We start from the raw sequence: 7,970 nt of genomic DNA on the forward strand, positions 1-7,970 counted from the left end.
CTGGACAGAACGCGAATATCTCACCGATGGAAGCACGCAGAAATGTGAAAATGGTCTTGTTTGAAAGAAGAGATCCTAATCTAAAAGATAATATAGAGTATATAGATATTTATAAGGAAGGCTATGTAAATGAAGCATACACATTTTTAACGCGATTTTGGACCCATATCCGGGTCCGCAGAGTTTAACTGTTAACTGATTATGACCAAATGTATTTCTGTCGTTTTTAATGTCCTCGTCTGCTAAACAGAACAAGGAATTAAGGGGGATTGAAGAGGGATTAGAATTCAGAGAGTAAGTTGCGCTGCACTGAGATAAATGTGTTGAAGTTAACATGATAGTTAGTTAAATGTCTTTTCTAGTCGATGGAGATTAAGGTGTGCTGTGTGCTAATGTCATTTGTGGATTTCTTCTATATGTTGGGATGTACTTTAGGTGTCTTGTTATTTAAAATGCTCCTATCACAAGGAATCACACTTTTCTTGATCTTTTGAGATGAAAGAGTTCACTATGCAAACATACTGTTATTTTCAGAACACATAACTTCCTTGTCAGTGAAAAGGCATTTATTGAAAGCTGAAAAAAATGTCTCTGTAAATTCACAACTTTTTGATGTCAGACAGATGGCTCTGAAATCATGCAAATCTGTTGGAATACATGGCCAGCTACAGTGTTCACAAATGTCTGTCCAGTCAGGGTGAGGTAGCAGGTAGTAAGATAGAGTCTATTATTCTCAAACGCCAGACAATCTGATAAGAGTTTAATGAAGGAAAGTCTGTCAAACCTTGTGCTTTTGCCTGTGGCACCTGCCACTCTGCATATCCTTCTGAAGAATCCCAGCTTTAGGAAAGAGTGGCTGAAGCTTATTTTTAACAATGTCCCTGATAATTTCAGTCTGATATTAACAGTTTATCCAGGTTGAGCAACAATATATATTTTGAATCTGTTGTTTTGGACCCCACTGACTTGCATTGTATGGATAAAACAGTTATTAAATTCTTCAAAATATCTTTTGTGTTTCACAGAAGAAAAAAGGTCTGGTTTGGAACAACAAGAGGGTGAATAAACGATGGTGTAATTTCCATTTTTGGGTGAACTACGTTGTTAGTGTTGTTAAAAATAAAAATAGGAATGTTTATGTCAATTACTTGACAAATATAAAACTAAATAGAAATATAAAAACACTAATAAAAATTACAAAAGCTAAAATAAAACGTACTAAAACGAATAAAACATAAAACTTCCCTAAACTTAAACTAAAATTAATTGAAAACCAAAGAATATAAACATAAAAGCTCATTGAAAATATTAATAAATACTATAAAATATATACTACTAAAATAACACTAATCTCTTTAAGACAGCAACAATAATGTGGCCTGATTAATTCTAACGGTCAGAGGGAGGTAGAAACATAGTCATAAAAAACTAAATTAGGACTCTTTTTGGAAACCAAAAAACTTAACTAACATTATGAGTGGACCTTGTGGTAAAAATAAGTAGTGAAAAATGTATGATATGGCCCCTTTAAAACCTAACTGTGTTAAAAATTTTCATGAGATCTTTCAAGCTGTTTCATGCTACTCAGCAGGTGTTGCATGCATCAGTCCAAAAGCAGTTAAATAAAATGCGCCCATCCATAAAAAAAAGTGTCTTACATGGCTCCGGGGGGTGAAAAAAGGCCCTCTGTAGCGAATCGATGCGTTTTTGTAAGAAAGTGCGCCGCTCAGAAGTGATGAACGTGGAAGCGCAGGGGAGAGATCAAAACAAAACAACGGTCACTAATTAGAAGTACAAAACTAGGATTTGTAAAGAAGAATGTCAGAGGATTTCGATATAAGCCAAGAGGACACTGGTTTTCCTTTGCTAAAGTAAGGAAACTTAGCTTCCTTTGATCCTGTAAACAAACGTTGGTTTTCACAAGACTCACCGGCGCATGCACAACGCTGACCTCATACGTCATGCTCCCGGAACTGCTTCTGTGTACAACTGCTGGCGCAAGCTAGATTAAAGTGATTATTACGTTTTGATTATAGATATTTTTCTAACAAAAATTAATCGTTTTGCTACAGGAGGCCTTTGTTCACCCCCCGGAGCCGTGTGATACACTTTTTTTTATGCATGGGCACTTTTTATTTAACTTATTTTGGACTGAAGCAATGCAACACCCGCTGACTGCAATGATAGAGCTTGAAAGATCAAAGACAATTTTTAATATAACTCCGACTGGATTCGTCTGAAAGAAGAAAGTCATATACACCTAGGATGACTTGAGGGTGAGTAATTTATGGGATAATTTTCAATTTTGGGTGAACTAACCCTTTAATATGGAAATGCATTGCTGCAGTAGCACTGGAGATAACTGTGCAGTTTAGAGTATGTAGATGCTTCAAAGGCACCTTTAATGTTCTGATCAAGGCATATTGTTCATATTCTCAACAGTTGCTGTGTGTGTTTCCAGGAACAGAGTCTTCTGGATCACAAACCACATGATTTGCTACAGAGATGATGACAGCAACAGGATGTGTAGCCAGCATGTCTGTGTATGTTTGTGTGCTTGAATATAAACAGTGTGTGTAGGTCATATGATAGACCACATAGCACTTTGAGGTTTGTGTCCATGTTGTTAATGAAAGTGAAGAGTGAATGTTAGAAGGAATGTTAACACGTTAAAGGTTCAGTGACATTTAATGCCTCAGATGCTATAGTTTGTTTACACCAAGAGAAGTAAATCAGGCAGATTTTTATACGGATACAAATTCAGTTTGTTTGCATTGGAAATGGTTGGTTTAGAAGATCTAATTTATGTATGTTCATGGCCTTTCTTTCAAATATTCTCAATAAATGTTTAAGCATGAAATTATACAGTATGAAAAATGTCTTTGAGCCAGACAGCACAAATCTAAATTCAAATCAGATTCTATCCCAAATTGATATTCAAGAGCTTTTGTTTTGATGATCCATGTCACACTCTGAATCAGATAAAGTCGAGACATAAGGATCAAAAGAAACAGGAGCAATTAAAAGAGAATCTTTTTAAAAAAAAGAGTCCTGCATTGACAGTTCTCTGACCACAATAGCTGGTTGAGAGGAAGAGAAACGGAAAACGTTAAAGATTTTGTCAGCATCCATTACAGAAGAGTGAGCAGTCGGAGGATATAGTAGCTTTATCCACAGTGAATGAATTTGGATCTCTTTCTTTTCCAGAGAGCTCACCACAGTTACTGGGCTTTTAGCAAACATCCAGCTGCCAAAGGAAATTACAGATAAATCTTTCTGTAAATATGCCAAACCAACCAAAAACCCACAGAGTTCATGAAAAGCATGAAAAAGCAAAACACCATTTGCACTTAAACATTTTAAACACTTTGCCATGCTGGGAATCATTAATGTTCATATACTACTCTTCTCCTATTTTCCTGCTCAGATCTTATGCCCTCTATATGCTTTACTCGTTGTTCTTTCATATGGTCTGTGTACTGTATGTTTTTTCTTCAAATAATTAACAATGAAAACAAATGGATTCTAGAGCTATAATTTAACACTTGCTTAGTGACTGTTTCATGTTATTTTCCCTCTTATGTTACAATAACATGTAAATGGAAAGAAAAAATGTGTTCAACAACATCACATGGCTGTGAACTTTAGTGTCTGACCACTGCAGAATGCCCAGGTTTTATGGTTCACGGCTAAGCTCTGTTGGAAATCTCCCGTTAAGGGAGAGCTGAGCTCTCTAAAAGTGCCCACTGAACCAAGTTGATCTCTTCTCTGCCTTAGTCCAGAGAACCTCTGTGACCAGAACCACACTGTTGAATGTTTGCTCTTTAGAGTATGCGTCTTTGAGGGTCAGAAATTAACTAGGGCACAGATCAAAAATGCCCCAAATATTTAAAATGTGATTTTTAAAAAAATAAAATTTATTTTTTTAATAATTCATAATATTTCTAAGCCAGATCTGTAAAATGATTTCCAGCAGAGCATTTATTATGTTATGGGATTTTGTGAATTATTTATAATTATCTTTGTATGTGACATTGATCTGAATGAATGGGACAGCCAGAAATGGTTCTTTCTAATTTATTTCAATTGACTTATTTTAAATATCTGACATAATAAATTGTGTTTGTGGTTAGGGGGAAAAAACTCATAAGAGATAAAAAAAAAATGCCAGTAAAAAAATCAATGCAGGGGAAAATATGATCTATTAATTAAATGTTTTGTTAAACATGTTACAAATCTCCATATTGGAACAAGGGCCTTCATTTTATTAGGTAATTCCAAATGCAATTACCTCATACACTATTGGCCATCAGGCTCTTTTCTGACCAGCTGTTTTGGACATGTAATGGACTATTAGTCATGTAAAAGGATCTGCAGTTCAAACAGTTCACGTTTTGGGCGGGGATTAAGGGAAACTTTTAAAGAGAACCATCCAAAACACTTTGGCGAATCCTGATTGGGCAAGTGACCTGTCACTCGAACATCAGGGGCGTGGTTTGGGAGCGATCGCTCACAATGTAATAGTTTTAGCGCAGTCTTGCTTTTTCATAGGCGTGTGTCAACTGTGTGTGCCAAGGGGTGCTCCGCTCTTACCAATGCGATTAATGAACACAACGAACCAATTGAGGGAACACTAAACAAACACCCTGTTTTCCCGTTTCGCCTGTTTTCATACGGACGAGCTGCGCGTCTGCAAGGAATCAAGCCTAGTACAAAGGAGAAATAAAAAAGGAAGCACAGGTAAATGAGCTGGTTTTCTCCTTCGTAAGAAGTTTTTTCGTCGTGTCTGTTTATATGATTTGAACTCTGGCCGTGACAGTCCGCGAAGTTTGGATACGATGGAAACACTGCGGTTTTTCGTACAGTTTGTGGGAAAACAAACAGGTATCGTTTCAGGTCGGTAAATATTGCAGTCAGTGGCGACGCGAAGGCAGCAGACCATGCGTTTCAGATCTGATTTACTCCTCCGATTCTTAGTTTTGCACGTTTTAGGTGCTGTTCAAACATGTATAGCATTAGTCTTCAATGCAGATTGTCCACCTACAGTAGGCTATTTCTAATGCAGTGACACTGTTGTTGACACGTTGGTCATGTTGATGAGAAACACATGATGACATGTGAAGTATATCCGTTTTCTAGTTTAACCTGCACTGGTTAGACTAGTGTTTGCACGTGAAACACACATCGTGTGTCTGGGGTTGCAAGCTCTGCACGAAAGCGTTCAGTTGTTTAGAACAAGCGCAGCTCTGGCCAGCTGGACAAGAGGAAGCCGTAGCTATATCCTGGTCCAAAAAGATGGGCATGCTGGTTTTGGACTGCTGATCGGTGGTGTTGGAGGAGTTTGGCCTTGGGCACAGAGCTGAGAGTGCACTATTCATTCAGCGTGTTGCGCTACTTTTTAATTACGACGAATTAATTACGCTTACGAATATTGGTGATAGTGCAGAAATTGAATCGTTTCCACCGAACAATTTTAATAAAACCAAATATGGGATATTCAAGCATATTTATCTCGTTTTTTCCCCATGACAGCTGTGGTTAAACCGAGACATCACAGATTACTACTGTTATTGTAGCGATATCAAGATTTCATTAGTCGTTAGCATTATTTAAATATTCTCGATATTACAGCAAACCTTTGCTATTCAGCATACTCCTAACCATTTAACTAATTTAAAAGTGCAAATGAATACTTAAATAACATAGTGGCATATAAACTTACTTGGCATATAAACATTGCTTCGGTAAGGACGGTAATAAAATGAAGAGAACAAAGAAACGCATTAGAAACTGAGTGCTTGACATTTTCCAGTATCTAACTCTAGAGGGCTTATTAAAGCGAAAGCCTTAGTTATCCAGATGAGAGCATTGAGGGAGTCATTTTCTTTTTTTTCCTGCCAATATTGTTTGATTATTATTAATGACATAATGGATTGCGGGAGGTTTAAGCTGCGTTTACGCATCTGTTTTGACATGACAGATTTTTTTTTCCGTCCTGTCTGTGTACATTCACTTAAGACAAAGCTTACTGTGTCTAATATCTTGAGAAGGGTATAACTGCAGCCCGGAGATCTCCAAATGGGGGCGTGAACTCCAAAACGGGGTGGGAGTTCCAAAATAGGGCGTGGCTTCCTCCCATTGACAGACAGGCACATGACACGCATGCGCAATTTTTTCCCCCAATCCACTTCAGTGCAAACTCCGCCCCACAGCTGATTCTAAAGATTTTATTGGTTGTGGCAATTAAAGTGTTTATTTCCTACATTATGCTACAAAAAAAATGCTAACCACTAAACCTACCCCACACCTGACCCTAACCTTAACCAGGGAAATTTTCTGCCCGGCAGGATTGGGCCTGAAAAGCGTGGTAAAGAAAGCTGCAGTTCAGGAGATAACAGTTAATAAGATTATGCGATAAGAGCTCGTTCCGTAACTCCCCAACCGGACCATGGCAACTTTTTAGTTACACCCAGCGTCACTACCCCCTCCTGCCCTGCGAATTTCGAGCCCCGGGACGCCCCCGTTGCTTAGAACAAAGCGATAGAGTGAAATCTTTCCCCTGCGGTGTGCTGGGACGGCTCGCGGGAGAGCTCGTGGGTGATTTCCGTTTATATCATTAAGCAGAGGTTCAAACTCAAGTCCGAACACCACTGGCCACAAGCTTTGGGCTCTGCTCTCACGGAGAATATTTACTTATATAGCATATTTCATTTTAGATGAACTAGAAACAATGTTACATTTATAAAGTTTTATTTTGAAATGTAAGTCAATAGCAATTGGCTGGAGCCAGAGCCAATGGTGAAAGTCTTTGCGCAGAGGAGTCCCCGCCCCATTTTGGAGGTTCTGCCCACTTTTGGAGTTCACGCCCCATTTTGGAGATCTGCGGTCTGCAGTTATAGCTACTTGGAGGACCTGCATTTTAACGGAGAAGTGCATTTGACTGCACAGTCGAGTACGCGAGCAAGCTCTCTTCAGAGCATTTCAAAAGCAGCATTTTCTGTGATCCTTTTAACATTGTTAATAGGCTAGTTATGTTTTTTTGACCAAGCAGTAATTACCACTGGAAGTGATTTTCAGAGTTATCTTCATCTATTATGAGGGTTTATTGTTGTGTATCTATATAAATGAACAATATGTCATCCAGTTATGTCCATTAAGTGGGCCAATCAATAGAAATAAATTCTCATTCTGAACAATTATGGCTGTCACCTATCAAATAAAAAAGCATCTGTAATATCTGTACATATCATAACACGTATGCTTTACTAGAGTACATTGCTGGTCCCTTTGTTATAGATCAGCCCTTTTTACCCACCACATTTTGATTATCTGGGGCATTTTTGTCACTTTCAATAATGTTTTTGCTCCAAGTGCTGGCTACTGTTTGACCCTGCTTTAGATTTCAGTTAAAACACGTTTGTCCTTGGTAAAAATTCAACCGTAAACAAGACTAAGAGTAGCTTGGAGGGTTCATTACTCCAGGTGCAGGAGGTATATTTCTGGCGTCTACCCCGAGGTTGCCTTGAATCATCTTAAGTGTTAATGAATAATGAATAGCTCTCTGAGCTATCATTAGACATTTTCCTGTGGTTTTTCTTTCATTTTTAAAAACGTTTGATAACTGTTGTTTAATAAGTAGGTTTGGTCCATAATTGCAATATAAGTGCACTTAAATATTCAACCAGTAATTCTGAAGTGACCCAAGTAGAATTTTAATGGGTTCCAGTATTATGAATATAGTCAGAGAGTGTGATGTTTTCCACTTAAATAGCTTGTCTCTCTGCGTTACTTTGCTGGTTTTAAGACTATTAGATATTTAGTATTACAATTACCCTTGAATATTCTGTGCTGACTTTTGTAGCGTTTGAGGTCAACACTCACTTGTTCTGTGGAAAATGTGTCCATGTTCTTCTTCCTTGTGTTTAAAGGCATAGTTCCCCCAAAAATGAAAATGATGTCATCATTTACTC

General features: G+C 37.9%; 1 protein-coding gene across 3 annotated transcripts in view; it reads left to right on the plus strand.

The window, feature by feature from the left end:
• Nucleotides 1-4,508: 4,508 nt before the first annotated feature.
• The window catches only part of LOC107597993 (semaphorin-6D-like), a 186,490-nt gene continuing 183,028 nt past the window's right edge, over nucleotides 4,509-7,970 (plus strand). For all 3 annotated transcript variants that reach the window (XM_016289221.1, XM_016289224.1, XM_016289222.1), the window contains exon 1: nucleotides 4,509-4,740. The gene's annotated coding sequence lies outside the window, so the exon portion shown is untranslated. The remainder of the gene's footprint in view (nucleotides 4,741-7,970) is intronic.

The sequence above is a fragment of the Sinocyclocheilus grahami genome, unplaced genomic scaffold (assembly GCF_001515645.1).
Source record: "Sinocyclocheilus grahami isolate Dianchi unplaced genomic scaffold, SAMN03320097.WGS_v1.1 scaffold242.1, whole genome shotgun sequence".
In the NCBI taxonomy this organism is placed as follows: Eukaryota; Metazoa; Chordata; class Actinopteri; order Cypriniformes; family Cyprinidae; genus Sinocyclocheilus; species Sinocyclocheilus grahami.